Below are 27,910 nucleotides of genomic sequence, written 5' to 3'. Positions count from 1 at the left end.
AAGCAACACGGCACCCGAGCTAGCGATACTCTCGGAGCCAGTAGGAATACGAGAGTCCGCTGCAATCGGCAGAACTCAATTTAGTGAAAAGGACTGGGCAGATAAACAGGGCAAAGGAAACTACAACAGACCAGACCCATAACATGATCGCGTTGGTTGGGACAAAACGCACGTGGTAATCTAGTCGCAGCAATATCAATAATATTTGACTCACTTGAAAGAACGTGTACGCAGTGATTTGTAAATATTGTAACTACCACACTGAACAACTAAAGCGAAATAATATTGTGAGGTGCCTAAATAAATCCTGGTGCGTTAGGATCATTTCGCGTTTGCTTGAAACTGTTTTCAAGTGCTATTAATAGACAGTTTTAGCATCGCCTTACGGCAAACATGGTAACTACGGCAAATTTGACCATACGGCAGATACGGCTAGCCACGGCAGGACTGCGCATGCACAAGTTTTGCCGTTCCGGTAGTCCCGGCAAGTCCGGAAAGCCTCCTTCCGTGTCTGCCGTAAGCCCTTTCCAAGCCGAGATAATCCAGAGTGGGCCTGGCGAGCGAGCCAGTTGTCGTGTTCCTCGTGTTCACTCTCTAGTCGTGTTTGTGTCAGCTAAAATGGCGTCGAAGTCCCGTGCTAGTCATGCCCGTGCTTCAACATCCCGGATCAAGTATTCGCCAAGCGACGAATTACGCCTACTAAATGCTGTGATAAGCGCCCAGCCTTTCTTTGACTCTGCGAGGTGGGAGCAGGTTGCGACTTTGGTATGTGAAGGAACGGTTTACCCCTCGTAGTGTCAAAGAGAGGCTGGACTTGCTTCTAACACAGTTTCAGGCAAAAGACCGGAAAAATCGCCGAAAGTGAGTATATCTGACATAAGTTAATCTAATGTTCGCGTATGCATCGCATTCGAAATTATAAATGATGGCTTATTTCGAAATTAGGTCTGGAACGGAAGAAGCGTTTGAGAGGCAGGACATACTTCTGCAAGAAATCTCGGATATGGCCGTTGAAACCGGCTATACGCCTCACCGTGTCACGAGAAACAGAACGAAGTCGTGCACTACTCTTGCGGTATAACCGGAGAGAACGGCGCCGTACGCACAGAGCTCCGCAACAGACAGAGAGCGGAAGGCGATGCGGGCTTTCGAAAATCGGAGCGAGGACACCAGCGAGTCCTTTGGTAAGTCGTTGCCTCGTTTTCCACTTGTAACAATTATCGCGTTCTGTGTGTTCGTGTCCTTCACACCTGGTTCGCTTCGAGGGGGTGTGTCGCGGCACGGTGCTCAAGATGGGCGACGTTTTTGCATGAGCAAGCACAGGTTTGTGGCCTTTCTTAACCGTAATGTGGATAAGCATACATATACAGAGGGCGAAACGCTTCTCTGGAACGATTGCACTGCGTACTTTGACCGCTTCGGGCCGCTTCTCGCTACGCACGCCTGGCCCGATACGGACAAGGCTACGCCGACGAAAGCAGGCAAGGTAGATATACCATGGTAGCGAAGGCTCCATAGACGCCCATTGGTCCGAAAAATGGCGGCTCATGGGCATCGCCATATTGGGGGGCAACTACGCATGAGTGACGTTGAATGACGTCACGCATACGTATGTTTTTAGCGCGAATTTTAAAGTGGTCTTTTTATAGAACCCGCATTTTCAAACCGGTATTTCATGAAGGTTGCTTTTGCCCACCAGCCTTTGCCAGTCAAACGTGCTCGAGTTCCTGCTAGTTATGGCCTTGTTAATGTGCAATTCGGAACCCAGTGAAAGTGAATGGCAAAGAAGGCAGCATAGAAAGGCAGGAACACTTTCAGACGCTGACTTACCTTCGCTGGCTAAGCATGCAATCATGCATGATTCGTAGTGGAAACCTTGGTGGAAATACTGGTGCTAGTACTTTTGAGTACAAGGTATGATGCACAAAGCACAGGCTGAAGTGCACAGTCTGCAATAGTGTACGGCAAGTATGGTTTTCATATTCATGGTTTATTACAGCAACCAAACAAATACAGTGATAAAGCACACCAACAAAAAATACGCGTCACAGTCAGCTCAAGCTGAAGTTCCTTTAAGCTGGCTATCCATATCAATGGTAACAGTGCGGATAGAAAAAAGCCCTGCAGTTCCATGAACGTTGCGAGGTAGGAAATTGAAAAGCATAGAAGACGATGCTAAGACAGCTTCAATTGAGGCAAACATGACATGACTTTAGTAGGCGCATCAATACGGGTCGCAGCCGTTTTGACGAGAGATACGCAGACGGTTCGAAGTGCTTGGAACAAACCCGCAAGTCTCGCAGCTGCCATGGTGTCTTCTCCAGGCTGACGTTGTGGCAGAACTGCCTTGGAACTGCACCCACGCTCGGCACCTGGACGTGATGCAACGTACACGTTATTCCCAATTGCGCCGCAAGGAATACTGCATACTCCATACGCCAATGCGTCATTCTTCCTGTAAATGCTAACTGCAGTACAATATACTTCCATTATATCTTAACTATGATAGTAAATGCTCGCCCCAAGTTCTCAGCGCCCAAGAGTGCGGTTACGTACGCTCGTCCTCATGCCATGCGGGTGGCTATACTTTTCTATGGTTAAGATTGACGAGAATGAAGTGCGTTTATAGTTACCCTAACGGTCATGCATATGCAGAATAGCAATAACAAGACAGGCAATAACTCCTGCTGAGTGAAGTCAGTTAAAGCACCATCAAGGACGCGCATATACACGTGGCTGAATTTAGATACTACCAGTTGCGAAGGTCAAATTGGCTTAGCGGTGTTGGAAAATTACAGTGTTGCGCTCAGACTTGTCAGGCCTCACAATTGGTTTTAAATTGGCCTTCCAGTCAGTGGCATTCATGTTAACGCTGGTGATAGCCGGCTGCATAAAACACCATAAATCATACAAATGGTGGGCCTCTTTCGCACAGCTCAGCACTTAAAGTGTGTGCCCTGTAGTGTAGTACATAAACATCCACGAAGCAATAAAGCCACGTGCGCACGAACTGGTTACAGAAACAGAAGCGAACAACCCAAATAAAGCATTCGGAACATACCTAGAGCAGACGGCTTGTAGCAGACGACACTGACAAGAGCTCACTTGTGAAAGTCCAGCGGGAAGCGGTGTAGCTTGGCACCGACGGTACTGCCCATGCTGTCGCAATGTGACACGGCGCATCGTTTCTTCACACGCCGCAAGCTCATCTTGAAATAAAGCGCTAAGCGCTTCAAAAGAACCGCGCGAAGCGTGCAAAGACGGAAAAAGACTTCGCACTGGCCGCACGTCGAAGGAAACGACAAAACCGAGAAAACTGCCGCAGCGGTGCGGCGGGGTGCAAATTTTACAAAAAGGTGACAGAGAAGCGACGCGCAAGGACGACGAAAACTTCGCAAAAGGGGCATATCGAGACCGGCGAGCTAAACTTATAAGCTTTACCAGGCGCGCTATTGCAGACAGCTGGCGATAAGAAACCGCTTCGTGAGCTCCCGCGGCCACTGTGGCCGGGTGCCGAAACAAGGCCTGCAAAGTCAAGCTCCAAATGCACCGCACACTCATCAACAGGGGGCGTAACAAGAACGTTGCAAAGAATTAAAAATGCGGAGTAACGTTTTGCTGAAATAGTTTACCTATTTTATAAAATGTGGCATTAAAATATTTATTTCTTTACGTTGTTTTATAGCGTTTTTTTTTGTGCTTTTCAATTTCATTATCTAAGTGTTTCGGCCCCCCCCAAAGTGGCTGTGCTGCTGTCGCGCTAGACCATTTTTGGGGCCAGCCTTCGCCGCCATTTTACATCCGCCTTGAAGCAGGCGGGAAGACCGCGCGCGAGCGAGCCCCGAAAACATCAGGCAGTGCTGTTGGTTTGGCTGCGCATGCTTACTCATAGGCAGTCTCGGTTATCGCTAGATATCGTGTGCCTAGCCCAAAGCGGCTCGGAGCACGCAGTTCTGTACAAATATCGTCCGTTTAAGATTCAGAGCTTAATTTCGCGTTCTCCTTATCGTCATGTTTGTTTTTTATAAAGGAGCACTCAAAAACATTAAAAACCGTCCCGTTTTGTTTATACTTCTGCAATAGGTTGTAAACAAATTACTTCCTGAGGAATGAACCTGTGTCTAAAACATAACCTGGAAAAAACGGTTGCTGGTGTGCAGTCTTCATAAGCTTGCCATCTTGCAGCACCTTGCAAAACTCGTGTATTGGAGACACTTAAGCCCTGCTGTCTGCCCTTAGAGGGTATTGTTGTTTACTGGGCAGGATACTTAACTAGCTGTGTCGTAAATTCTGGCTTTTTCTACGCAGACGACGAAAACGCCTTTTTGCCTGTAGCGACATTGCTGTCGCAAATGTGCGCAAGTGAAACCGGCCAGGCACCAATAGGTGTCGAACCTTGTGGCAATCCTGGTGAAATAAGCCCTGGCTAGTCGATGCCTGCTGGCAGTAGCACCCAGCCCCCAAACGTTGGTCGGGCAGCTGCTTTTACAGAGGATTTCAACCCAGTTGGTTAGTCAGTTTATGAATGTTGGCACAAATTGTACCCTATAGAGTATGTCATCTTTAAACCATCTGCCTGCTGCTAAGCCCTTGCCCTTTGTGCCCAGCAGGCCATTTGGTTCAACTGTCCACCTTCCCTACATACTACCAAGTACAAAAATGTACACTGTCTTCCACTCTTAAAGCGAACAAGCATGCTTCCTTCAAAGTGGCATTGTGTCCGAGGCAGCCATACATCAGAACAAAGCAACCCGAAGGCGGGGCTTCACATAGTCTGTGATTTTGCTTCCATGCACGGTGAGGTTGAAGGCAAGGGGCCCTGAAGAGAGCATGCTTGTTTGCACTAAAAGGGGATGACCTTGTGTAGTAGGCAAAAAAAAAAACGAGGAAAATGGCCAGAAGTGTGGTATAGGCCGAGCAGCTGTAACTCTGTAGCGAAATTCATGCTGCACATTTCATACCTGATGATGAAGACAAAAAATTGTGGAGTTATGTGGTTTTATTCTGGTTTGTGAGATTTAATGTACCAAAGCAGCCCGAGCTGAGATGCCGTAAAGGAGGCCTCCAGAAATTTCGACCGCCTGAGGTTCTTCAATATGCCCTAATATCAAACAATACATGTGTACATCTTTGGACTCTGAAGTCCACATTTTAGAAGGGCATGATTGTGATACATGTTACTTTAGAGGAGGTCAAGTTTAAGATGTCTTTTTATTATGAACACTTTTTTTCTTTTTCATTCCGAAAATTGTGCTGTTTTGTGGGCTTCTCATATGCTCATTGTCTTCTGAGATAGTTTCTAATGAGCATGTGTTTGGCGGTTGTCAACAAATTACACTACCAACTTATGGAGTTTATTTCTGTCTACTTTCCACTCGGTCGCCAGGACTTACAACGGTGCCTGATGCAGTGCGAAAGTGAATGGTGGCACGCTCATTTCTTGTAGCTTCTTAAATATGGCCATTCACGAATCAGAGCCAGTTGACCCTCAATATCAGAGACTCCAGTCAGGGACATCGGAGGGGGTGTGGTAATATTTCATAATCATCATCAGCAGCAGCCTGATTATACCGACTGCAGGGCGAAGGCCTCTCCCATATTTCTCCACTTAACCCGAGTCTGTGCTTGCTGCCTCCACTTGACCCCTGCGAACTTAATCTCATCCGCCCACCGAACTTTCTGCCGCCCACTGTTACATTTTCCTTGCCTTGGAATCCCGTTTGTTACCCTCAGCAACCATCGGTTATCCTCTTTTCGCACTACAAGTCCTGCCCATGTCCATTTCTTCTTCTTTATTTCCACTAGATTGTCGGTAAGTTGAGTGATTTCTCTCAGGAAAATCGGAGGGGGTGGGGTAATGTTTCATCATCATCAGCCTGATTATACCCACTGCAGGGCGAACGCCTCTCCCATATTTCTCCACTTAATCCGGGTCTGTGCTAGCTGCCTCCACTTGACCCTTGCGAACTTCTTAATCTCATCCGCCCACCTAACTTTCTGCCGCCCACTGCTACGCTTTCCTTCCATTGGAATCCAGTTTGTTACCCTCAGCGACCCTCGGTTGTCATCTCTTCGCACTGCAAGTCCTGCCCATGTCCATTTTTTCCTCTTAATTTCCACTAAAATGTCGGTAACTTGAGTTATTTCTCTGACCCCCTCTGCACGCTTTCTATCGCCTAATGTTACCCCTACCAATTTCGTTCCATAGCCTCTGGGTTGTCCTCAACTTAAGTAGAACTCTCTTAGTTAGCCTCCACGTTTCAGCCCCATAGGTTAGTACAGGCAAGCCGCAACTGTTGTATACTTTCCTATTGAGCGATACCGGTAAGCTGCTAGTCATAATCTGCGACTGCTTGCCAAATGCGCTCCATCCCAATCTTATTCTTCTTGTTATTTCCTTTTCATGGTCCGCATCTGCGGTTACTACCTGTCCTAAGTAGATATATTCGCCTACTACTTCCAGTATTTCGCTACCTAATATAAACTGCTGTTCTTTCCCGAGGCTGTTGAACATTACCTTTGTCTTCTGCATATTGATTTTCAAGCCCACCTTTCTACTTTTCCTGTCTAGGTCATCAGTCATTATTTGCAGTTCATCCCCCGAGTTGCTTAGCAAGGCAATGTCATCAGCAAATCGCAGATTACTGAGGTATTCTCCATCTACCCTTATCCCTAGCTGCTCCCATTCCAAGTCTCTGAATACTTTCACTAAACAAGCTGTGAATAGTACTGGGGAGATTGTGTCTCCTTGCATAACACCTTTCTTTATGGGAATTTTGTTACTTTCTTTATGCAGAACTATGGTTGCTGTGCAGCCACTATATATATCTTCCAGCACTTTCACGTACGGCTCGTCTACCCCCTGATTTCGCAATGGCTGCATCACCGTCGAGGTTTCAACTGAGGGAAATGCTTTTTCGTAATCAATGAATGCTATGTATAAGGGCTGGTTATATTACGAGCATTTTTGTATCACCTGATTGATGGTATGGATATAATCGATAGCAGAGTACCGTTTCCGAAACCCTGCTTGATCCTTTGCATGATTGCAGTCTAAGGTTGTCCTGACTCTGTTAGCGATTACTAAGGTAATCACTAATAGTAACCTTATACGTAACAGACAGTAAGCTGATTGGTCTGTAGTTTTTAAGGTCCCTAGAGTCCCCTTTCTTGTGAATGAGGATAATGTTTGCATTCTTCCATGGTTCCGGTACCGTCGATGACACTAGGCACTGCGTATACAGGGTGGCCAGTTTTTCTAGCACGATATCCCCCCCCCCCTGTCCTTCAGCAAATCTGTAGTTATCTGATCCTTTCCAGCTGACTTCCCCCTTTTCATAGTTTCTAGTGCTTTCTTGACCTCGTCCTTCGTCACTGGTGGAACGTCTGACTGTTTTTCCCTACCGCCAATCTCATTACGGTCCTGACTACTTTGGCTACTGTAGAGATCTGTATAGAACTACTCGGCTACTTTGACTATCTTGTCCATATTAGTGATGACGTTGCCCGCCTTGTCCCTTATCGCCTATATCTGGTTTTTGCCTATGCCCAATTTCTTCTTTACCGCTTTAAGGCTTCCCCCATTCTTTACAGCATGCTCAATTTTCTCCATGTTATACGTCCTTATATCGGCCACCTTGCGCTTATTGATTAGCTTTGATATCTCGGCCAATTCGATCTGGTGTGTTGGATTGGAAGCTTTCATACTCTGGCGTTTCTTAATGAAATCTTTCGTCTCCTTAGACAGCTTAACGGTATCCTCTCTAACTATCCCACCGCCTACTTCTACCGAGACGTCAGTAGTAATATCTCTGAAATTATTGTTTTTTGCCTCTAGGGTTATGTCGCCATCCTCAAATAGAGCTGAGTACCTATTCTGTAGCGAGATCTTGAACTCTTCTGCCCTCTCCCTCACCGCTAATTCGTTGATGGGTTTCTTTCTTACTAATCTGTTGCGTTCCTTCTTCAGATTTAGGCTAATTCGGGACCTCACCATCCTGTGGTCACTGCATCGCACTTTCTAGATTACCTCTACATCTTGCATAATGGTGGGGGTTGAACACATTATGAAGTGGATTTCATTTTTAGTCTCTCCGTTAGGACTTTTGCATGTCCATTTCCGGCTCTTCCGTTTGCTGAAGAAGGAATTTATAATTCGTAAGTTATTGCGCTCTGCAAACTCAACTAGTAACTGCCCCCTGCTATTACTAGAACAATGCCATAGTCACCTACTGGCTTGTCTCCTGCCTGCTTTTTCCCTACCTTGGCATTGAAGTCGCCCATTAGTACACTATACTGCGTCTTTACGTTTCGCATTGCCTATTCTACATCTTCATAGAAGCTTTCAACTGCCTGGTAATCATAACTACATGTAGGTGCATATGCCTGCACAATCTTAAGTTTATATCGCTTATTAGGCCTAATTACGATGCCTGCAACCCTCTCATTAAAACTATAGAATTCCTCTATATTACCCGCTATATACTTATTGACAAGGAAACCTACTCCTAGTTTTCGCCTCTCTGGTAAACCTCGATAACACAGTACATGCCCATTCTTCAGTACAGTATATGCCTCATTCGGCCTCCTAGCCTCACTAAGCCCCATGACATCCCATTTCATGCCCTCTAACAGCACTGCTATACTAGCTTCACTAGCTAGTGTTGTAGCATTAAACGCTGCCAGGGCAGTTTCCAATGGCGGCCTGTCCAGCGGAGCCAGGCATTCTTGGCACCCCCTGCTGCGTCACAGGTCTGACCACCGCCATGGTCAGTTGTTCCGCGGCCGCTGGTGACTGAGAGCCGGGGTTTTATGGAGCTTATCAGAGAAGGTTGTGGCCAATTACTGCATCAGGGTGGCCAACGTCTGTTCTGGTGAGACAGTGCGTTGACGGAGGTGTTCACCGGCATCAGGTCGCACCCCAAACCTGTTTATGCAATTCTATCGGCACGCGGATATTTTTTTCATCCGGTGGAGAATTGCGCGGCACCGGGAATTGAACCCCGGTCCTCTTGCATGCGAGGCGGATGTTCTACCGCTACGCCGCCGCTGCTGGGGTAATGTTTGGGTGTATAAAAATGGAGCGAAGAAACAGAATGCAGCTGGGACAAAAGTGGTGGAGAAAATGGCAGAGTTATAGATGTGCTGGACTGCTGAGAGTCACAAGGTTGGAGCTATGTGAAGGGTGTGGAACAGGGGGACAAAGAAAGATAAGGATGCAGCTCCAGAGATTGAGTATAGGCTACGTGCAGATTCCTATATGACATGAATACATAGGAGAGCAGCAAAGAGCAATGATGAGCAATGAACCGAGGAAATTTTCTGGGATATGGTGGCCCGAGTTGACATATTGTAAGCAATGAATCAGTTTTCATGCAGATGTGCTTTGTTTTGACTGCAGAAGTCCTTGCTACATGACCAGAAAAATGCAGTGCGCCTCTGGGTGCATTCCTGCTGTCCAACCCAGCAGTTTGGAGCCGAGGCATATACCAAGAGCACCATTGAGATGTGATGAAACTGGTCACCAAGCATGCAACTACCACTAACAATGTGTTGTTCGGGGGTGTGCCATGTGTAGACACAGCAGTAATTGCTGATGACCACTGAGGTTTTTCGAGTCTCAGGTGGTTGGCTTGCAACAGGGGGGGGGGGGGGGGGGGGTTCAACCTGCAGCGCCAATTGCACATTTTGATAGAGCTGCATATTTCTCCGCCATAAGTGCGACATTTATTAAGTTTGAGCCACACTGCTCCAAAATGCCCCAACTAGCCGCAAAGGCTTGCCGTACTCAGGGAAACCTTTCTGCGGCCTTGATATGGCCATCAAGATGTAGACACTTCAGCGTGCGTTACTGACATTTTATTCATATTTTGAGGGTCATCAACGTGCTTTTTACCACTCTTCTTGTACGCTGAGCCGTTTGCGGTTCTTGTGTTTTCGTTTGTGATGGACAATAGAGTACCAGAAGTCTTCAGATGCATGCATCATTTTTGGCTTGTGTGTGGTGATAAATATAACTAAAGGTGGTGGTACATATGAATTTTGGGGGGTCGACAGCAGGTCGTGAAATGCGCAGCAGCCTTAGATTTTGAATTCCATAAAGGTACACTGCATGGAACTCAACACTTCCAAAATTAAGATTTACGGATGCTGGAACATAGAATTACTATAAGTTTGCTCCGTGCACGAAATATATAACCTAGTATCCTGAATTGTTGGTGTTGTTGTTCTCCTCTAATGTGATGGCACATACCCACACAGGGGGATCGGCCAAGAATTGGGGTGCAGAGATATTAGATTTTGAGATCTATAACTACGTCGCAAAAATAAAAAAAAATAAATAAATGCTAGGGAATAGAGAAGGAAATGTAAATATGATAAACCAAAGTATAAAATATTAAATACTAGCGCACGTGGTAGGAGAATAGTAAGATTTATATGTACAGAGAAAAACTTCAAAGCATATTAGCAAGGTAGACGTTTTGTTTCTATTAAGAAGTTTTGAATGGCGTTAAAAACATGCCTGTGGCTGTACCCAAGCATGGTGGCACCGAAAAATAATAAAATTTGGCTGCTCACATTAAGACCCAGCTGTTGTAACGTCTTCTCTAAATACCGTTTTCTCAACATGGAAAAACGGCGGCGCAATATCAGGAAATGATCTATTGTTTCCGGTTCCCCGCAGAATGCGCAGACAGGAGAAAGCGCCAAACCAGACCTGTGCATATTGCCGCGAAACTTGAGCATATTGCCGAGAAATTTAGGGGCGGAATACGACAGCGTAGCCTGGTTAGAGGGACCTCAGTCTGCCTTGATTGACATGATTTCCTATTCCAGGAATACTTGAGATGCACGTAGTCATCCGATGATAAAATAGATCCAGACTGCGTGCTTAATAAGGCACGCCGCCGAAATCGTGCTGCTGTTATGTACTCTGTTGCCGGGAGGATGGGCAATACAGGGCCGTTCAGAGAATTTTTAGCTAGTCTGTCAGCAACCTCATTGGCTTTCACATAGCTGTGTCCTGGTACCCACACTATATGTATGAGGCTCAAATGTCAGGGGAGCAATGAAAGAAAGGTGCTTAAAACTGGCGAATCCATATTGGAAGAAAGCGACAAGCACAAGGAATAAGAGTCTGTAATTACAGCTACTGTTGAGTATGTTGGGTCCAGTTTGCGCAGAGCAAGCACCACCGCCAGCAACTCCGCCTGGAAAATTGGAGTAAAATCCGGAAGACGGACTGAAAAAGTCCAGTCTAAAAGCGAACAGTATATTCCAACGCCTACGTTTTCATTAAATTGAGAAGCATCCGTTGCTATCATTATACTAACGGGAAGACTTTGTAAATGATTTTCTAATAATCCTTTTAAAATGCGAGGTGATAAGCGTTTTGCATTATTTGGGAAAATGTCATCATAGACAATTTGAACCGACGATGCACTTACTTTTGTTGGAAGGATGTTAGAAGGGTCAACGTGCAAAGGTTGTAACAGATTTTGCACTAGAATTACCTGCGGGGTGTGAAACCGAGGCCATCCGACTCCAAAAAAGGAGTCTGGCTCGCAACAAAAAATTGATATGGAGTGGTGGAATCGTGATTCATATATTTTTAGATACGTCTGGACAGTCAAGAATTGTAATCTAGTTAACAACGGGGGTATTCGGGCTTCAAGGTATAATACATTATTAGCCACAAATTTGGGGAGCCCAATGCGTAATCTAAGCGCTTCCCGCTCTAAAAGAACAAGCGGACGAATTTTGTAAGCAGGTGAACCAGAAAATAACACACATCCAAATTCTATAATTGGGCGGATATACATAACATAAATCATTAAAAGTGCGTCTCGCCGCATCCCAGACCTTGGATTGCTTAACCTGTGCAACATACCCACAGCACATGCCCCCTTCGCTGCAACATGTTCAATGTGATCCCTTCATGCCAGATGGTCATCGCAAATCACCCCTAGACATTTCAAACTTAACTTGAGGAATCATTTCCTGCTTAAATGTTAGAGAAAGATTTAACGGATTCTGAATTTGGAAAACAAGGAACGCGCACTTTTTAACGTTTAATGTAAATCTTAAGTCACATAACCAATTTTGAAGGGAGCTTAGGTACGATTGCAGGCGCCTGTTGAGGGATTGAATGTCAGGTGCAGCCGTAAAAAATGCGATGTCTGCAAGGTGCGTCTTTCCCTGCCGCCAAACCCAAGTCATCCGGCTTTGAACCGATGAATAACTTCGCTGGTCGGCGACCAACCTGGGCTACCAGAACCAATGGCAGCAGGAATTGTTCCACTGCCTTTGGTTCTGGTTATCCTGAATTATCACCCACCTCCCGTTAATCAAAATATCGAGTCAAAACCACCGAGTCGTCGCCAGCCCCTAGAAAGCATACATCACAGGACGAAGATGCGCTTGCTCATCAGAGCAAGAAAAGACCCGGTGATTGAGACTGTCAAACTGCGCTAGATGCTGATAAAAAGGAAAAAATACACGCACATTCTCTAGCTTTTATTATTTTTGGTCCCCTAAAAGTTTGAAAAATTAACCTTGGTTTCCTGGTTCACTTTTTTTTCCTTAGTGTAATATCATGCCTTGCGGTACAAAGTGCTTATTTACAGAAATAGGTACATGCCGGATTCCTAAAACAAATATGCCAAACGCTCGTGATAGGTGGCCCTTGCTATATTTCCTTTCGATCATATTGTCATCATCATCAAGCCACGCCTCAAGCCACGCCTCTGATCCGTCGAGTTTGTTCGCCTACCACCCGAAGCTGCCATGTATGTTCCTTTGACCCCGTTTCCTGCTATTCCTGATGGTACATACGTCACTTGTCCAATCACCGATGTTGTTCTCCACCGTAAGGTCATACTCCCTCCCACTGTCCTGACCGTCACGGATAACAGAACCTATCTTCCCGTCCTTAACTTTAGCCACTCTGTCCAAGTTTTGCCCCATGGCATTGCACTCGCTGACTTGCTTTCGTTGGCTGACTGCGAAGTTTCTGCCCTCAAGCCTGTGCCTTTGTCTGAACCCCCGTATCAGTTTCTCGTTCGACACTTTTTACTTCCATGATAGCACCGGATTTGACACCTCAGCAAGCCGGTGCTCTCTCCGACCTTTTGCTTTCGTACAAGGACATTTTTGATTTTGCCGACCGAACTTTGGCCCAGACATCTGTCGTTACCCATCGCATCAATACTGGTGATGCCAGCCCTATTCACAGAAGGCCTTATCGAGTCTCTCTTGCTGAGCGCCACGTGATACAGAAGGAGGTCGACAAGATGTTGACAAATAATATTATTGAACCTTCCTGCACTCCCTGGGCGTCTCCTGTCGTTTTAGTCAAAAAGAAAGATCAAACTTGGAGATTCTGTGTAGATTACCGACACCTCAATAAGATCACTAAAAAAGACGTTAATCCGCTCCCGAGAATTGACGACGCCCTTGACTGCTTGCATGGTGCCAGCTATTTTTCCTCGATCGACATGCGTTCCGGCTACTGGCAAATAGCTGTCGACGAACGGGATCGAGAGAAAACCGCATTTGTCACCCCTGGCGGACTATATCAACTCAAGGTAATGCCATTTGGCCTCTGTAACGCTCCTGCGACCTTCGAGCGCATAATGGACTCGCTTCTCCGTGGCTTCAAGTGGACAACGTGCTTATGCTACTTAGATGACGTTGTCGTTTTCTCTCCCACGTTCACAAGTCACCTTGAACGGCTTTCTACGATACTGGCAGTCTTTCGCCGCGCCGGTCTTCAACTCAACTCAAAAACATGCAGCTTCGGCCGCCGCCAGATCAAAATCCTGGGACATTTGGTTGACGAAAATGGTGTGCAGCCCGACCCTGATAAAGTTCGTGCAGTCCGCGAGTTTCCTGCACCACGTAATACAAGTGATGTGCGAAGTTTTCTCGGGCTCTGCTCCTACTTCCGTCGCTTCATTCGGAACTTTGCTCACCTAGCACGTCCCCTTACCTCCCTTTTGCAGAAAAAGGTGAATTTCTCGTGGAGCCATGAATAAGCTCAGGCCTTCACAACGCTCATTTCCGCGCTCACCGCTCCTCCTGTACTGGCGCACGTCGACCCGTCTGCGCCTACAGAACTGCGCACCGACGCTAGCGGACATGGTATTGGCGCCATCCTTGCCCAGTACCAGCACGGCCACTCTCGTGTGATTGCCTATGCCAGCCGCCTTCTATCTCAGTCCGAGCGCAATTATTCCATTACGGAGCGCGAATGCTTTGCACTTGTTTGGGCGTTGACCAAATTCCGCCCTTATTTGTTTGGGCGGCCCTTCAGCGTAGTGACGGACCATCATGCCTTGTGTTGGTTGTCATCACTTAAGGACCCTACTGGCCGCTTAGGTCGCTGGGCCTTGCGATTACAAGAATACACGTTTACTGTTGTGTACAAGTCAGGCCGCCTACATCAAGACGCCGACTGCTTGTCCCGCCACCCCGTTGACCCTCCTGAACTTCCTGACAATACTGCTGACGACTGCGTTTTGTCCATTTCGAACTTTCTCCACATCGGCGTCGAACAGAGTCGTGATCCTTCCCTGCGCCTCATTATTGATCACCTGCGCAACGACAGCACCGATCCGCCCATCAGTATGTTTGTGCTACTTAATAACACATTATACCGACGCAATATGCGCCCAGGTGGTGTAGACCTTTTGCTTGTTGTCCCGACACATCTAAGCTCTGCTGTTCTTGCGCACCTTCATGATGCTCCTACAGCAGGGCAACTAGGAGTGTCCCGCATATACGACAATGTTCGACGGCGATTCTACTGGCCTGGACTCTACCGCTCTGCTCGTCGCTACGTCGCCGCCTGTGAGCTGTGCCAGCGCAGGAAGACCCCGTCTCTTCACCCTAGTGGGCCCCTGCAACCACTCGCAGTTCCAACTGAGCCCTTTTCTCGAGTTGGTCTCGACCTGCTCGGGCCATTCCCCACATCGACTTCAGGGAAAAAATGGATTGCCGTAGCGACCGATTACGCCACCCGGTAGGCCAGAACCAGAGCTATCCCCACCAGCTGTGCCTCCGACGTTGCAGACTTTCTTTTGCATGACGTCATCTTGCTTCATGGTGCTCCTCGTCAACTGCTCACCGATCGCGGTCGCTGCTTCCTTTCTAAAGTTGTTAATGTCCTTCTGCGCTCATGCGCTACGCGCCACAACTTCACAATGGCCTACCATCTACAAACGAACGGTCTTACTGAGCGCCTTAATCGTACCCTGACCGATATGATGTCAATGTATGTTTCTGACCATCAACGTGACTGGGACATCTCTTTACCTTTCATAACATTCGCTTATAACTCCTCACAACATGATACTGCCGGATACTCTCCCTTTTATCTACTCTTCGGCCGCGACCCTCTACTTCCCCTCGACACCCTACTGCCTCTTGACGATTCCTCCTGCAGTTACGCTTCTGATGCCATCGCCCGCGCTGATGCCGCCCATCATATTGCTCGAGATCGGCTTCGTGCGTCCCAGCGTTCTCAAAAGCACTGTTACGACCTCCAGCACCGTGACGCCTACTACCCTCCTGGCTCCCTCGTACTCCTCTGGCTCCCTGCTCGACGTGTAGGCATGTGCGAGAAACTTCTGCCCCGCTACGTGGGCCCTTACCAGGTCTTGCGGCAACTTACCGACGTGACGTACGAGATTATCCCTGTGAACCGCCACTCCCCGGCAAACCATCATCCAGAAGTCGTGCATGTCGCACGTCTCAAACCTTATATCTCGCGATCTGTATAGTCTACGCACCGGAACTGTGCTTCTTCCGCGGGGGGGTATTGTTACGGTACGCAGTGAAAGAGACGATGACGAAGTGCTGGGCTAGTAGAGAAAGACGACACTGCAGCTACGTCTGGTTCTCCTGTGAGTGTGTCCCTGACGGTGAACTGTTGCGGCTACGACGTACCATCGCCTCCTAATATCTCGACGTGCCTCGTAACAATATTCATACTTCTGATAGTCATAGCTCATTCATTTGTTGTGCCAAAAGTAACGTTCCTGCCCTGTTTAATAGCTCAAGAATTGGAATTCGTGCTGCAAACTGCAGTTTTTGTTTTCTTGTGAGTAGCTCCAAAACTACGATTTTGCTGCTCCAAAAACGTCTACAAATCCTTTTTCGGCTGTTGCACCCCTGCTGCAAGCACCTGCATGCCCAGACACAACAGTAAATGACTTGAAAATGAGAGCAATCACACAATCATGTAATCATATGTTATCATTTATTGCTGCACAAATGTGTATGTTAATATCCGAACAAATTAGATATTAACACTTATGAATGTGGCTTAGCCAACACATGTGCAGTTGTTTGCACATAAAAGGCAAATAAGCACAGCAACTAGAACACAGTGCATCCATACAATAGCAAATTGTCATCTGAACAAAAACAGCTACAGGCGTATGCTGTCGTCGGAGTATCTTACACTGGCAGGTCTCATTCAGAGGGCTACGTTTGCCAAGTCAAGTTCACAACTACTGAAGGTAACAAAGCATTCACAGAGAAGTTTGTAGCTTTTGAATTTAAACTGGAGATGCTCAGGTTCAAAGGGAATGAGCTGAGCTTAAGGTTATGCATTCCAACAATGTGCAAGTTTTGAAAACAGATGATGCTAACAAATTATTACATTTTATTCATCCAGAGTTGCCAACAACTACTCAGCTACAGTCTCCAACGGTCAGGCAAAATCCGAGCCTTTATGTGTCACGCTTCGGAGCGCGTGTGCAGCAGAGCCCACATGCACGTACTCCAAGAGGTAAATTGGACATTTTCATCTCACTATGCGCCAAGTTTCTACACATGAATGTTGTGCATAATTGTGGTTGCACAAGAGTCAATGAATGTAATGGGACTATCACTACTATAGACATCTCAGATGCCTGGAGTAGTAGTTCAATTAATTTCATTGCAGTGACTGTACTTAATTATGACTGTCTAGCAGAACATATTGCACTGCTTCGAAAGCGCACTCAACAGGCATAGTGGTGTGCCATTCGAGCATACTTTTTGGCAGTGTTCTTTGGAAGGGTACATTAAGTTACCGGAGTTGGTCTGCTGAATGCATTTTGCGGATTCTTCTAGGATTAAAACAGTTTAACCCGGATATATCGAACTCGAAGGGGATTGCAAACTAGTTTGATATAGTAATCATCAATATACAGAAATCGGCTTCAGACGCCACTTGCAAATGTGAAAAATGCCACTTTATTTGTCGCGTAAGCTATCCACTCGCATAACTAACCCACCCTCCGCTTTTGTCTCGAAAATTTGAAAGAAAAAAAAAACTGCCGAGGTAACGCGATCCTCTCTGGGGAAGGCGCACCTTCCAGTGCGTGGTGCGGAGTTCGATTTATCCAACGACCGGTGAAATTGAGTTCAATATACGACGCAGCTTTCCTGCACTTTTACATGGGATTTTCGAGGAGATGTTCCGCGAGTTTGATATAACCAAAATTCGAATTATCCGGGTTCGACTGTATATGATTCCTGCCTTATTTCAGTGCCATACAGAATTTGTGGCCAAGCACACAGTTGTCTTCATGCCGAAAATTTGTTCTTGTCGCAGAAGCGAACGAACTTGTATCTGTGAATCAGTAGTTGATTATGTGTGTGAATATTTTCTGCAAGCGTGCAACACAACCAAGCTGTACTGGAGCTGCTTGATGAAAGGTCAAGACGTGAACATGAAGTAAACGGCAAGAGGTAAGAATTTGAAGAGAGGAGACTGTGCCTTGACATCAAAAGGCACAGTGAAGCTGATGTGCACAGACTAAACATGGAGCAAAAGCGGCTGGACTTTGAATTGCAAAAAAAAACATGCAGATTATGTAAGGCTTAGAGAAGTAGAAATTCAACAGCACCAACTAGAGTATGAGGCATTTATGGATGAGTGTCGAGCGTTCGCAGAGGAGCGACGAGCATTTCATGAAGAGCGCCATGCATTCACCGAGGCGCGCCGCAGTTATCACGTGCAAGCCAAATGCCAAAGTGCAACAATTCAGCACCTTGCTGAAAAGCACGATTAAACTTGTTTTCTTGTGCCCTCAGTGATGTTTCATTTTGGGAATTGGTAACCATCATATGTTCCAAGGTTTTTATAATGACCCGCAAGGAAATGGAAGCATAACTGGGGCAAGGAGCAAACTCTGATATAACCAAAGGAAAGATGAATGGCACAGTGCAGTCTTTCTCTTAGGCAACATCAGGCCACCTTTGTCTACTCTTTTGAACAAGGCCACACACATGCAGGCCAACATGGCAATGAGTACTGCTCTTTAATGAGCGGTCACCTTTATCAATTTGAAAGTGCATCCACATTGTCAACTTCTATCCAGTAAAATATGGCCGTCAGAGTACAGCATTGGTGAGAAGATAACTGTGAGAGCACAACTGATAGCTATTAGATAACCTGAGAAAGGCATTTCTGCGGACATCAGGAAACTAAATGGCTCTGATAACATGACTGCAACTAGGTTAGATTCCAGTAGGTGGAAACATACCTAGGAAATGCTGAAGGTCTAACATAGACAGCACTGCAGAATAATGGCGACACCAGGCACAATAATTTGACCAAATTGAGAGGTCTTCCTCCTGCAATGGCTCCAATCTATATGGCGAGCCCCAACTAACTGTACAAACATAATTGCATCCAAGCCCAATGGCCTGTTCCTGTTAGCAACGCACTAGCAAGTGATAATTCCTGTATTGTTTGTGCCACCTTTTTAAATAGTATGTTTTAGCTGCAAGCATGACAGAGGAACATGGTTTTGTGACAAAAAGAAATACTGTTTGCAATACCACAAAACCTGCAAACAGCTTCACACATGTAGGCGTTAGCAGCTGAAACACCATTAGCATAAGCGCCCATTGCAGGTCAAAAGCATGAATCATGGATATCTATGCGAATTTTGTGGGGTGCTCACAGGTGGCACAGGAGATTTGGTTGGAGAGATATTGCTGTGTCCATGCCGCCTGCAATCACGTGCACAAGACTTTCTATTACTAACTGCTATTCATAATTCTAGAGTGCTTGCCAAATGCACTGCTCTCCACCCTTGTTTGTAATCCAAGTAGGCCATCACTACTTGCTCAAGTATACAGACTCCATCCCGCCGCGGTGGTACAGTGGTTAGGGCATTTCACTACTGTGCCCAAGGATGCGGGATCGAATCCAGGCCGGTTTTCAATGGAGGTGAAAAGCAAGGCACCCGTGTGCTGTGCAATGTCGGTGCACGTTAAAGAACCCCAGGCAGTTGGAATTCCTGGAGCCCTTCACTATGGTGCCTCTCATAGCCTGAGTTGCTTTGGGACATTAAATCCGACAAACCAACCTATAATCTTCAATGAGTGGCAAAGTAAGATGTTAATTGGGGAAATATATGGGAGACGCTTTTGTCGCGCAGTGGGCTAGCTCGGGTGATTATGATGGCGATGTGACTAGCACGTAGAGTTCATGCGTTAACCAGAAAATGGAACCAAATATTCATCGAGTGAAGGGGGGAAAGACCGAAATATCTCGAAACTTGACTGCCATACACGCATGTATGGCAATTTTATAGAAGGGTAGCAACCCTGTACATACGGCCTATTCTTTGGCGAGATATTTTTTATCTTTGTGGAACTCCACAAACGCAAACTGAGAAGCTACCTTTCCAAACCCCCCTTCCACAGCTTGGCGTACCCTGCTCATCGTTTTGTTAAAGTAAACTTGGTGTGGTCGCAAGTTGTCCCCTTGAAATGGCTTGAACAGCAGTGGTCGAAGGGGGTATGCGGGGTCCCCACATATGAAGTCACGACCCATTGTGACCTTTTCTAGGATGGTGTACATGCTTGTTACTTAAAGAGACCTGAATTTCACTGCTATCAAATATGAATTAGGATAGTTTGTCTCAGATTTCATCAGCAGTTTTCAAACACATCTTGCCACATAAAAGGCATCAGTTATGCCAACAGTTAAATATAACAAATGCATTCCAAAAAAGCACTTTCCACTTAGTGCACAAGCTCACTGGATTCGCATACACTTCAGACAATTATGGAACTGAATAAAAATGCTATTTCGAAAAGCAATATCAGTGTCAAAAACTGGTCTGCAACATAGTCAACTTACTCATCACTAATGTCTCTACCATGAATACGATTTCTGTAGACTATTGATGCTAATAAGCTACAAAAACCCTTTTTTGTCCTCTCTGAAGCTTTTGAAGTACATGGCCACCCACAGATTCTCGACAATCCCTTAGACCTTTGACCAGTTGTTGTAGTGCTGTATGATACCATGCAACTGGAAGCTAAGGAGGATGGGCCCTATGCATTATTTCAGCCTGACACGCACATACCTAAAGCTAACCAGTGTCTGACATGTTTTTCTTATAATTTTTTTTGAACATTGCATAATGTTTACACCCAGATTATTACGTATTGTGATCTTGCCCACTGTGGTGATTTAGCAGCTTAGCCCAAAGACGAAGGCTTGAATACTAGCAATGGCAACTATATCTGAATAAAGACAAAACAGAAAAACAGTGTGCTTTGTTTTGGTGATCTACAGCAATGAAGCATTGAGCAACTGTATAATAATAGTAAACACTACAAACAGCCAATACCACATCATTTGTTGTATATTTGCTTCTAACACTGTCACTTCCACACACATTTTCGGACAGTTTGTGTCAAGAATGCATGTATTTACTTGCGTCATGACGCCGTCCCTTGAATGGCCCGTCCAGTTGGCATATTATGCCATTCGGGCACATCACAGCCTGATACTTCTGTACATGGCACCTTTTGTGCCCAGAAAAGTATTCTCTTGGTCATTTGATGGGCCACTAATCCGCCGTGCTGTTCCATCGACAAACGCCCAACAATTGTCCCGGGCAGCACCTTTACCATGCACAGCCTGCAGATAAGCGAAGGAAGAATTGCAAACAAAAACAGCTTGTATTCCACTGAACAGTTTTAACGGTTGTATGAAAATGTAGGAGCATCAACCAACATTGATCTCTTTTAAATTTTGAGACACTGAGCATCTGCATCATAATTTAAGCATTGTTTTTATTGCACTCAATGAAAAACAAGTCCGTCCACCTCTGCTATGATTGAACCCTTTTACACTCAATTCTCCTTCAAGAGTTGCCTGGCCATGGCTCATTCAGAGACGTGCAATAGTCTACAAAAGATGTGTGTAGCCTGGCCCGTTTTTCAAAATAATGTAGCTTTTTTTGCGCCTACAATAGCTCCAAGTTCTGTGATAAGCAAAAAAGGTCCGACAAGTTGGTAAAGATTTATGGTAGGCAACAACATCGTGGACTACACATCAATGTAAGAAGCAACATAAAGCATGTTTTTGGCAAGTGCAGTGCCCTGGTGTTAGTCAGGACCCTTACTGTAGCAGTGAGCACTTCCCGAGGTCTGCAAGGCACTCATCTGGCGTGCAGAACATTAGTTCTTGTTTCGTTTTTATGCGCATTTTTAAAGCACAATCGCCCACCGCAGCAAGGCCAACACGTTTGCCGCATTATTTAAATTTCGTTTGATGTGGATTTGGTACATTCGGAGTCACCCAAAAATCACTGTTACCGAGCCACACACTTGAAAATTTACTTTCCAGGCATTTTATCACATTGCCGCCTGACTCATTGATAAGCATAGAGAGCTGGGAAACTTTGTAGCAAACTGGAGTCCGCATAGCGAGTCAAAACTCATGCATTAAAACCCGGTAGCGGAAAACTAGTTTGAAAGACCGGTAATCCTGATCAGGATGCATCCCCAAGGATAGAACGCAGAACTACGCGACTGAACACAACTGCAGAATCCCTTTATTTGAACTAACTTCAGAAAAGCGCTTGATGCTAGTCAGATCCAGCCACTTCTGAGTTGTCAGGTTGGCAGGAATATAATCGAAGTGCCACTCGATGTGCGCCAACAGTGTCGACACGACACTAGATATCACTGAGCTGTGCCTATTAAATAGGAGTTCCAAATCGCACAGGCGATTCGGGTACGCCAGGCGACGAAGTGTCATCCTGAGCGCCTCATCGCTGGGTACTCTGACTCGCTGCGACGAATCCGTCTGGGATGAGTAGCGACGTCAACAGCTTTGTATAGTCCACCTTAGTGAATCTGAACATCTGCACAAATTCGTCTGTGTCTATGTGTTTCATCTCGATAAGGCCCCGATCGTGCAAGTTACGGCGTGGCGCAGGCTGAGGGAACTGACAAATCATGGCCTCAACCTCATCCCATAACAACGCGCCGAGTAAAAGCTCGTCACCAAGCACACTGTATGCGGCCATGGCAGCAGCTAAGTTGCAGGTGCTTTGAGCAATGGTAGACTCACACACGTAAAAAAAAGAAATTGCCACCCGCGAGCGAACGAACCTCACACGTTAAGAAATATAACAAAACAGGCTTAACAATCCATTCTCTATGGCTATAGCTTAACAGGCTAAGGAGGTGGATTGGCCTAGCTTGACATAGCTTCACAGCCAGCGCAAAAAAAACAAATAATGTCAAGAAAAATTTCAAAATAAGGTTTAATATTTTTATTTATAGGACAGTTTTAAAAAACACTTCAAAAAAAGGCAACCACTTACACATTCGTGTTTTCTTAATGCGCACTATCATCATCAAAACTCACATAAGGATATGGCAATACGTGAAGCTAAAACGCATGCTGAAGCATATTCTGCCGTTACGGCAAGACATACGGCAAGTTCGGCGACGGTAGCTACGGCAATGCGCTGCCGCAGTTGCCGTGAACGATTGTAAACGATGTGCTGGCTTTTGTTTTTTCTTTAAATCGACGTAATTGTGTGAGAAGCATGTTCTTGTACTTACTTTGCGGCGGTCCTCAACTACGGAATATTTCTACCTGATGTAGCAGCCTTCAAGCATATCTTCAAGCTATCTGTCTGAACGGAAAATGTCATTGTGCATCATGAGCGTTATGGCTTGTGCCTATTAGGGCGAAAAACATCGTATTTTTCTAACTCGGGTCTTTTTAGCCTTATGTCAAGAGCGTCCCAGACGCTCTGCTAAAAGCGTGGCCCAGACGAAAACAAGTGCACTTGTCGAAACGTTAGCTTTACCTGCGAAATGAGGCGTCCTATCCTCTACCTTTGCTGAGTGCTCTTTCATAAGAACGTAAAGAGCGCTTTAGTGCGCTGCAGAAGAAAGTGAAACATCAAAGCACGTTGATTATTTTTAAGGCGCGTGGTTTTAATTGTCATGATTATACGCTTGCATTCGACTACGCATTGTTAATGTATTGTCACTGAAGAAAGTACCTGAGTTAAATTTCGAGGAGCACATCTGGCGTGCTCCAGCGCAGTCTTCTTATATATTTGAATTGATGTCACCTGTTGCTAGTGAAGCAAACATATCGGCACTTTTTACTTAATTAGGCGCTCAGGGGAGCAATATTTATAGTTAACATGAGTGTGTATACATAGACGCAGAGCTAAAATAAGCGCTTGTTGTTCACTCATATTCCTTCTGGGTTCGTGTTTGCGCGCAGCGTAGGCTGTGTACTCTTACCAACTCGCATATATATCTGAGGTGAGTAAATATCATGTTTTCTTCTGTGCATATATGAAACATCTGAAGCTATTCGTAGCCGTCTTGCCTGGTAGCATAATTGGGAGCATGCAAATGCTGGAATGCATTTCTTTTCATCATTGCGTTTGTAAAGGCCACAGTTCCCGCGTTGAAAACTTTTTCGACCGTGTGCGTATACTCCAAGTGCTTTTTGACGTACCGGACGTTTTTGAAGCGTGGCTTTGTGCATTCAAGCAAAACCTGTGATGCGCATGGGTGGACAGAAATCCAATTAGCTGTTTATATGCATAGTTTGAAGTTGCCTTTTTTCCATGATAACTTGTTCTTTGTGAAATACACTGCACTTTCACTTTCGGCAGTAAAAATGTTTACCATCTTGCTTTAATGTCTAACTAAATCAGATACTTACCTCTCTGTTACATCTTCACGCATTTGCCTTTGCCCTGTTGGCTCATGGCGTTGAGCGTTAGCTACTGTTTATTTGCTCTGAACTGTAAATTCACAGCCTCGGAAATAAAATGTTTCAACTAGCATTAGCTGTCAAGCAGTTGCTACGCCTTACCGAACTAAACTTAGGAAGCACTTCATATTTTGTGCATTTGCGCATAAAACTAAGGAACCCTCATATTTTTTGTACGGGTACGTGAGCAGTTTTAAATGCAGAATCTTGCAACCTAATATTTTCACCACATGTTTTCACGTTTGCTTGTCCCTCAGTCCGTTTTTTTTTCTTCACTTTCTTTATTGTGATTATAATATTCTCATGTTATAAATGGTGTAGTTAAAAAACAGACGAGGCACTTAGAACTGGAGGAAAATGTATGTTTATGTCGGTAGAAACATTATGCTGAAGACAGACATGTAATTATTTTGTTGTTAATTTTTGGTTAACAATTTCTAGAAGATATTTTTATTCAATTGCGCTTTTAAAATAGTTTATAAAACTACTTTATTTGTACGATTTGTGTAATTTGAAGAGCCGTGCAGTGCAAACGATAGAGCCGGAAAAAATGCTCTCCACCCGCATATTATCCGTATTTTTAAGGCTTGTTTAGGGAGGACATTAGATTACAAGCTATTTAATTTACTCCGGTTTTGGAATTGGTAATTAATGGGTATATACGTTAACGTCAAGAAATAGCAATTTCCTAATGCGCGGGTTCTATAATTGTGCCTCATACAAAACAGTGAATTAAGTGTTAGATTCTTCAATTTAAGATTTCCTTGCCCCATGCTTTAACACTTCTCCGGTCAGAAACTAGTTCCCGAGCAGTTTTAGGGGGTTATAAGAAATGCCAAAAGGCTCGATGTCATGCGGTATAGTTCAAAGTCGCTAGGTTGGTTCTGTGCTGGTTCCTTGTAATTTTGACTCGTGTATTGACGAGGAATCAACTGGCCTGCAGATCTCTTTTATGTGGTCTCAATAATGTAGTATCAATAAATGGTGCATATTGCTTCGTAGAGTATAATCGTGAGAGGACATAACCTTCTGAGGCCACTGAAATTTCAGGCACAGTATCAGTCGCGGTGAAATTCGGCGCGAATGTAGAAGCGGCTTTTAGGATTCCAATCGCTCTGGCGGGGCATGTCTCGACGTAAAGTCAAGCTTCGCGGAAGTGAGCAATAGCGCTTCTATTGCTATCCCTGCAAAAATAACTTCCCTTCGCACCAGCAGCAAATTTTATTCAGTATTTTTAACATTGGCAGGAAAGCACAACTTTCCGCGGCCTAACAAAAGTGTGCATTTCATTTTTGAAAGAGCCGCTATTTGGAACGTAGTGATGGCGCTGGGATCCCCGGTGCATCTATGTCTCAAAGCGACACGATGAGTTAGGGGAGCTTATATCGAAGAGTGCACTGGACTACCTGAGGCACAATATTCTAATCCTCCTATCGCAACCGGCCATGGTCTTCCTGACTTCACACGTCCTGGGTAGTAAGTCAATTTCGGTCTTGGTATCCGTGAGGACCCAACCAATCACGGGGATCAGTGAAAGCTAAACACGCTAAACTAAAATCCAAAGCCTATGTGCACCCGCAGTACGGTTCAGTAAGTAGCGACCTCTTCTGATCTGGTAAAGGCCAAGTATAAGTAGAATATTTTGCTGTGCCTTCTTCAACAATTATGGTGTATCACCATGCACATTTTGGACAGTTCAACGATTTCTTTTGATTTCTAAGGCTTTTAAAGTAAAAAATGATTCACGCTGTTGGAGAGGCCGTAGTGGAGGGCTCCAAGAGTTTGCACCACCTGAGTGTTTTTAACCTGCAGCGACATCGCACTGCACATGGCCGCCTTTCTTTTCGCCTCGATAGAAAAGCTGCCGCTCTTGCCGAGACACAATCCCACTTGGGCACGTTAAAGATCCCAAGGTGGTCGAAATTACTCCGTAGACCTCCACTACGGCCCCTCTTTCTCTCTTTCTACTAGTAACTCCCACCTTCCTCCTTTCCCTTACGGCGCGGTTCAGGTGTCCATAGAAAGAAGTGTGACAGATACTGCGCCTTTCCCTTTTTTGACCAATTATTATTATTGTTATTGCGCTCAGCAGGCAAAGCCCCATCCAAATGGCCTACTCTGCGCAGCCGGATTGTTTGATAAAATACACCATAGGGATAATAAACCGCCCCCAAGCGGAAAAGCTTTAATGGTTCCCTTCAGATTATGCTCTACCAATACCACCGTTTGTAAAGAATCTATAAACGATGACCAACACTGCGGCGCCAGCAATGGTATTAAAAATATTTATTCAAAAAAAAAAGAAGAGACCAAGTGGTCTCCTGCTGGCGATTTGCTTATTTAGGATGCTCAATGGGTGTTTCCTGTTGCTCGGCTCTGTGACGCCTTGTTCCTTTGGGTCATCAGGTCCGACATTAACAGAGATGTCTCACACGTGTCCTGTATGTAATGGGTATTTGGGCTGGGTTCCTTTACCTTCACAGCATCCACACATGATATGCCGTGAATCTGTCGTCAAACTATACTGGCATGCGCCAGTTCCACGCTCTGCTTTCGTTATAGAGGCTTTAACAAGCAAAATCTCCAATCTCGTTAAGAACGAAGGGACTAGTCTTTTAGAGCGACAGATGCAATGTATAGCAGGGTACTGATGGTGGAAGAGTGGTCTTCGTACATGCATTATATTAGAGTCCTTTAAACGATTTGGTTTGTTGGGTTTAACATCCCAAAGCAGCTCAGTCTATGAGAGACGTCAGTTAAACGGTGTTGAAGTTGAAGACAATTTTACCATCGTTCTCAGACACCACTGAGAGCTTTCAACATTGCTCGATTCTGCTATATTACCGGCAATTATCGCCTAAGGAGGATAAAATTGCTACAGGAGTACCGGAAAAGATAATGAGGCACATTAGGCAAATTGAAATTTTAACCAGTTAATCAAGTTCAAGCTTGTGATGAAATAATCCTAAGCTGATTACAGCTCAAACGAACTTAGAATTGCTCGGGCGGATTTTTGAATTACAAGTGCGATAGTTTCAGAACTCTGGCGCCAACCGCCTGATTGTCAATTTACCAGCTAAATGCTAAAAGTGCTAAGCTAAAAATTGAGGTCCAGAAAAATGTTTGTGTGGTTTTTCCAAAACTTGTGTTCGCCGTCGTATTTCAGGGCCAGTTTCGGCAAAACACCCAATATTTATACACCAATGTCGGTAAGTGGCATACATAGACACTAGCGCCAAAGTAGGCGCTTATAGACGCAAAAAAACTTGATAAACATGATGCTAACATCTATAAATATGGGATACATATGATGCTCTGAAAAAAATTGACATGGTGCTAAAAATTTGTTGTGCATAGTAAATACAGTTATAGATGCAAAATTTGGAAGGGTTTGGATTGGATGCCACCGCTGTCATAATGCCGCGAAGCCTTCAAAACTTTATTGGTTGTTTTTTAACAGCCGCCGGCATACTGCCTTATCACTCAGATTCTGGATCGCGTATCAGTTCCGTATTCTTTGTTTGTTAACGCTCGATGTCGCGAGTCACACCTTTATTAATTTCGTTGTAGCGCAAGATGCACCGAGATCTGTCTCGAAGGTTCCGGCCACTCGTGTGTCTTTTTACAATGTTCCAACCTGTGCTGGTAGCAGTTTGCGACGTTATCTAGGAACAGCAGTTTACGTTAGGTAGCGAGGCACTGGAAGTAGTAGGCGAATATGTCTACTTAGGACGGGTAGTAACCGCAAATCTGGACCATGAAAAGGAAATAACAAGAATAAGATTGGGATGGAGCGCATTTGGGAAGCACTCGCTGATTATGAGTAGCAACTTACCGGTATCGTTCAAGAGG

General features: G+C 45.3%; 2 pseudogenes; one reads left to right on the top strand and one right to left on the bottom strand.

The window, feature by feature from the left end:
* The first annotated feature begins 598 nt into the window (after positions 1 to 598).
* LOC146177270 (uncharacterized) lies at positions 599 to 18,065 on the top strand (annotated as a pseudogene).
* Positions 18,066 to 19,497: 1,432 nt separating this feature from the next.
* Positions 19,498 to 22,334, bottom strand: LOC146177269 (uncharacterized; annotated as a pseudogene).
* Between the last annotated feature and the right edge of the window lie 5,576 nt (positions 22,335 to 27,910).

The sequence above is a fragment of the Amblyomma maculatum genome, chromosome 10 (genome assembly GCF_055883805.1).
Source record: "Amblyomma maculatum isolate TAMU_Amacu chromosome 10, ASM5588380v1, whole genome shotgun sequence".
NCBI classification, from domain to species: Eukaryota; Metazoa; Arthropoda; class Arachnida; order Ixodida; family Ixodidae; genus Amblyomma; species Amblyomma maculatum.
The sequence above is the reverse complement of the archived record's forward strand: the minus strand, read 5'-3'. Positions and strand labels throughout refer to the sequence as shown.